This window comes from Furipterus horrens, unplaced genomic scaffold, assembly GCF_987537825.1.
Source record: "Furipterus horrens unplaced genomic scaffold, mFurHor1.1.pri manual_scaffold_2, whole genome shotgun sequence".
Taxonomy (NCBI): Eukaryota; Metazoa; Chordata; class Mammalia; order Chiroptera; family Furipteridae; genus Furipterus; species Furipterus horrens.
In genome coordinates this window covers 32,783,005-32,789,156 of record NW_028327172.1, presented here as the reverse complement: position 1 = coordinate 32,789,156, position 6,152 = coordinate 32,783,005, and positions in this window count along the sequence as shown.

Genomic DNA, 6,152 nt, shown 5'->3' with positions numbered 1-6,152 from the left:
AGACTGAATATATCTCTGGTACTAGAAGTCAGGGTAGTAGTTACCTTGAGAGAGTCAGATGTGACTGGGCAGGGCCACAAGAAGGCTTCTGGGGTGCTGTCATGATCTGTCTCTCAATTTGGGGACTAACTACACAGGTGTGTTCATTTTATAAAAATTTATCTAGCTGTAAACTTACGTGCTTTTTTCTCTGTGTATGTTATACTTCAATAGAAAGTTTTTAAAAAGGCAACGATATGTTCATAGGAGCTTGGCCCAGTGCCCAGCACATTGTAAGGGCCCAGAAAGAGCAGTTCGCTTTGTCTGTGCCTCTCCTGTCAGTTTCTCTCTTGTGTTGTCCCCACCGCCCAGGTGAGCACATCTCATGAATCAGGTGCCTTCGCCCATAGGACTACAGGGTGGGGGTTCCTGGCTGATATTTGTGGATTAATAAGACCACTTGACAGAAAAAAATGGACCCACGTGTGAAATTTAATGTGCATCCCTGCCAACACTGAACACAATAAAAAAGTTTATTGTAATTACTGGCACATAACTTTACTCATAACCAATAATTTTATTGGTTTATTGGTTAAAGCAAAAATAGTCTTCATTGAAAAAAATCTGAAAATGTTAAACAATCCTTGACAATATAACAATCAAGAAATATTCTGTTACTATGAAGAACTTTATACAAATTACAAAGGGTGTGCTCTGATTTTGCAACGTCAGAGTGTGAGGGGGAGTCCAGGTAGTTGAGCCTTTTGATAAGCCATGCTACCCTCACAAAGGTGCTGTCCCCAACAGTTCCTTAAAGGGTCTTGAATTATTTTTAATTTGGAGAAAGAACATTTTGTTCAAGTCAAAGGTGGTAGGAACTGTTCAAACTGCAGCATACACTACAGAAAAGTAGGCAACTGAGTTATAACATTTCATAGTAACCATTCCAACAAACTGTCTAAATTTTTTACCAGCTTGGCATTTAATGATTTTACATAAAGTAGCATTGATAATGCTTCAGAAGGGTCACTTGAGAACTGTTTTTATAGTGGTGTGTCTGCTATATCAAATTTTTCACTGATTTTTAATTTTGGGATGTAAGCCATACAAACAAAGCCAGTAGCTGTATTTCACCTCTGACATCTTGGGTCTCAATAGGCAGCTAGTGTATCAATTACAGGATGAAAAATGGTGACTTATAATCCTTTCCCCTAAAGAATCTGCAGATCAGAGAACCATCATACACTCTGAAGCAGATGATACAAAAATGTTTTAAGTATTATCCTTTTAACCAAGAAAGTTTTACAATATGGGAATGTGATTTAAAACAGTTGGTTTACACTAATTTGAAAGAAAATAAGTACCACTATGTTCATTGCAGCATTATTTACAATCACCGAGATATGGAAGCAGCCCAAGTGTCCATCGGTAGATGAGTGGATAAAACAACTATTGCCTGCGAGCTAAGTGTCGCTGGTTCGATTCCCAGTCAGGGTACATGCCTAGGTTGCACTTCAGGTCCCCAGTTGGGGGCACGAGTGAGAGACAACCACACAGTGATGTTTCTCTCCCTCTCTTTCTCCTTTCCCCTCTCTCTAAAAAAAAATAAAATAAATAAACAAATAAATTATTAAAAAAAAAAACACAACTATGGGACATTTACACAATGAAGTACTATTCAGCTGTAAAACAGAAGAAAGTTTTACCCCTTGCAACAGCATGGATGGACCTGGAGAACATTACACTAAGTGAAATAAGCCAGTCAGAGAAAGACAAATACCATAGAGTTCACTCATATGTGGAATCTAATGAACAAACCATACTAACAAGCAAAATAAAGACTCACGGATAGAAAGAAGGCTGGCAGCTATGGGGAGGGGGCAGGTTAGGGGTGGAGGGATCAAGGAAAAAGGATAAAGGACTTATAGACACAGACAACAGCGTAGTGATTGGTGAGGGAGAGTGGTAAAGGGGGTTAAATGATAATGGAAAAAATACAATAAAAATTAATAAACAAATAAGTAAATAAAACAGTTGGTTTAGGTTAGCCTTTAGGACAATGCCCCTGGCCACTGAATACTTTGGTAACTGGATCACAGTTTATGCATTTCAATTCAGACATGCAAGAAAACATGCTTTTTTGTTGTTGTTGTTCTCTAGATATTTTTATCTTGTTTTAAAGTCTAAACAAAATGAAGGTGGGAAAAAACATACTCTTCTAGTTAAAATAGCCTCTGAGTAGAGCCACTCTGTGGTAGCTACTCTATTCACCCCTTCCTCTCTGCCCCCTGAGAGCTGCAGGAGCACCAGGAGGGAGAGGGACCTCTGGTTGAGCCATGTGGCTTCTGCTCATCTAGGGGAAAGGGGAGCTCAACCGGCATGATCTCTGGACATGAATGAACCTCTGTCCTCCCTGCTTCATGGCTGAGGACTCTGGCTGCGCGTCTCATTGTCTGGGTTGGCAGCACAATCACTGTGGTGGTTGCTTTCTAGGAGATGGCCCTCTGACCCTGCTCTTGGGCTCCTGCTCCGGCTGCTGGTTCTCTGGGACTCAGCTACAACACCCACCTGAACACCCACTTTGGAGCTGCCTACCTGAAGCCTCTTGTTATGGGAGTCCTTGTACTTCCATGCAATGGTGGCAAGGTTGGGGGGTGTCCCCCTACCTCCATGCTGTGGCAACCTTCGGGCAGGCTACTTATTCTCAGTTCTCAGCCACATTCTCCATTTGTCATAGTCATGCAGATGCTTCTGGATCTCTTCCATAGCACACTGGGACTACTTTAGGCAAAAGTGTGGGGCTTGGAGAAAATGCAACACGGCATGAATGCTTGCAGCATTTTCTTGACTCTGTTGGGGGGCTGCCTTTCTATTGGGGCATTCCCTCTCCCCTGTATACCTGAGCTAAGGCAGCAGCAGCACCCTGATCTTATTTCATCCTTTCCTAGCAACTGAAGAGCTCTCTTGTTTCCCCTTGAGGACTGGCAAGGCTTCTCTAACATTACCTCCTTCTCCTTTCCCACTCCGCCCCACAGTCTGAAGGTTGTTGGTAGAAATGCTGTGGGGCACAAACCCAAACCACTTAGAATAGAAAGTACATCAGGAGGTATTAAATATATATATATATATATATATATATCACCCCTAAGATTCCAACAAAGATTTCTATATACTTTCAGCTAACAAACAGCCACATCTCAAAGGGCCAGCAACTATTCACAGGACAGTTTATTGGTGCCAATGCTCACAGATTCTTCTGGCAAAGAGCAATCAGTGACCAGTTTGCATAGGGTCTCCCAATATACTGGCAGATATATGTATATTATTTTTGCACATGAAAATTATCCAGGCACCATATAGCCTAACCCTAAAATTTTAGGGTAATAAATGCAAATGAAATGTCCTTTGACAAAATAAAGCCTGAATTTTTAAAGCTGAATTTGAACTATATACTTATTTCTTGTGCCCCCTTTTTTTAACCCACTGATGTTTTTATTTTTACCAGCACAATGTAATTTGCTCTTGCAACTGCTTAACCAATTAAAGACTAAGAGGATGGTTATTAAGTGTTATTGGGCAACTGGTCAAAAATTGTGTTAATGGAAGATGCACTTTAATATGCCTTAGCTCTCACCTCGTCTGTTATCATAAGTGTTGTACATCATGATGCTGTAGTTGTGTGTTTGAATCCAGATCCTTTATCATATATTTGAATCCTATTAAGTATGCATTTTTTCTTTGCTAGTATGTTTATGCTCACTTTAAAATGTTTTAGCATATTCAATAGGCACAACTAATACTCTTGTCATCTCTGACTCATATGGTCTCTCAGAGCCACTGGTCTAAAAGCAACATTCTTATAGCTCCTCCTGGACCTCTGGTTTACACATGAAGCCTCTACCTGCACCTCATGAGGGACAGGCCCAGGCAAGACCAGACACTGAGGTGGTTCTCAGCCAGGAAGTTAAGAACTGAATCTGTAAGGTCACTGACCATCACTCAGGTCTGCACACTGGCTGATCTTGGACTGAATCCTTAGCTGCTTGAGCATAAGGCTGGGCTTTCTTGTTCTGCAAGTTCCCTTCCCTCTAAACACACAATAGCAATAGCTAACATTTGTTGAGAGTTCATTATGTATTCAATACTTTATACTCATTATCTCATTTAATTCTCATAATGCCTCTGAGGTATGTACTACTCATACGTATCTCTATTTTATAGCTGAGGAAAGTAAGGCTCACGGAAGTTAAGTCGTCGTCGTCGTCGTCGGCAGCCGTCCGTCTCGAGAGACGATGGTGTAGCTTCACAAGAGTCTATCTGCACCGCCGAGAATGGCTGTGCAGTCCGACTCGGGAGTGACACGGTATCTGTCTCCTCCCGTGTTGAATCGACATCTTGCAATGACGCTGGAGTGTCCTCTCCAGTGAAGCTGAAGCTACAGAGCCTGGGCAGGGTGATATGGAGGGTCTGCTGTTGCCCATGCAGCAGACCCCCCCTCTCTTCGCAGCTGAAGGGTCCAAGGGAAAGACGGAGTCGATACAGCTTGGGTTCAGGTGCGCCGCAGGAGTTGCCGGTGTTGACTACAACGTCAAACCGCCTTAGGGACTCCGGCTCCGGATTTTCTGTCGGGGTTTACTCCCTTAGCCTTTCCCCTGAAGAGGTATGCCGCAAGGCAGCGGAGGTTTTTTGGAGTCAGAGTTTTCCTTCTCTGATGTACCCTGACTGGAAGATCGAACCAGCGACACTTAGCTCGCAGGCCGACGCTCAATCCACTGAGCTAAACCAGCCAGGGCAGTTAAGTAACCCACTGGAAATAACACAACAAGGAAACAATAAAGCTGTAATTTGTACCCATCTAACTCTAGGGCTCTTAGTTATTAAAATTGGGCATACAAAACATAAATAGCTTGCCTATAGTTATAAAGTGAGTAAGTGGCTGGGGTGGGATTAAAATACAGATCTCATTCAAATCCAAACCTTTGCTCTTCACCCTAGGGGACAGAGAAGATGCATGAAGCAGCAGGTAGGCCTATGAGAGCAGCGTAAATTCAGAGAGCGATAGCAGGAATTAGCCTTTAAATAGAAATTGGATGGAAGGTGCAGGTGTGGGAGAGCCAAACAGAGATTCGTTTCAGTTGACTGGCTCGTGGGGCTTACCAATCAGAGAACAAGATCTTTGGAGAGCATATGGTGGACTTGACCAATGAGAGCTGCATATTTGGGGGGGGCGGTGAACTGGCCAATCAGAAATTGCAAAAAGGGAATAGTCAGTGAAACTGACCAATCGTGGCATCCCAGCGAGGCCTATGTCTCTCAGTAGGAACTTGCTCCTTGGAGAGGCAATCTGATTTCCTAATAGCGAAAGGCCACTCTGGGCTCTGACTGGCGCCAAGGTTCCAGGAAACAGGTCTGAGGCTGTTCCCGCGCCAGTAGTCACTGCCAGCGCGCCTTTGCTCATAGATTAGCCATGAGGTCAACCATTTTAGTGACTCACCTCCCGAAAATGAGACAGCAGTGTCAGGACTGTTTCTCAGTAAGCATTTAAATTGATTTTTCCAGCTGGATAAATTCCCCAAGATGTGGATGGATGTGGATGGATATCAGTTCCAAAGACATTAACCAGGTAAAGAATCCCCCACCCCACCCAAGCAAGATCCACACTCTGTGACCGATGAAACTGGCATTGCAACTGTGTCCGAGAGTCACAGCCTGAGCCAGCCCCACTAGTGACAGCCTGGGGAAGCCAGCACTAAGCTGATGTGCATCCCTAAGTAGGGACAGGGACAGCCCCATTCTGTAACACCCCCACTCAGTGATGACCACACCCATTGCCACAAGTGTCAAGAGATCCCACGTCTCTGCTGGCTCCCGTAAACCACGTGATGCCTTCCTTTAGGTCAGAAACTTCAGAACCTCCAGAAATTTTATATGTAGAGAATCTCTAGGGAAGGAAAGGAGGTCCTGGCTGCTGCATCCCTGGGAGTTTTACTTTCTGTTCTACTCTGCCCCCAAGAGTCCCCGCCCACACCCCTCTCATGCAGCTCCCAGTTCACGGTCTTCCAGGCAGGGGAACACCATGGGCTACTCAGAAAGTGACCCCAAGAAGTGTGGAGTCGGAGGAGTGAATCAAGGAAATAGGAAAAGCCAAAGCGAGGGCGTGTTTCCTTGAGGTC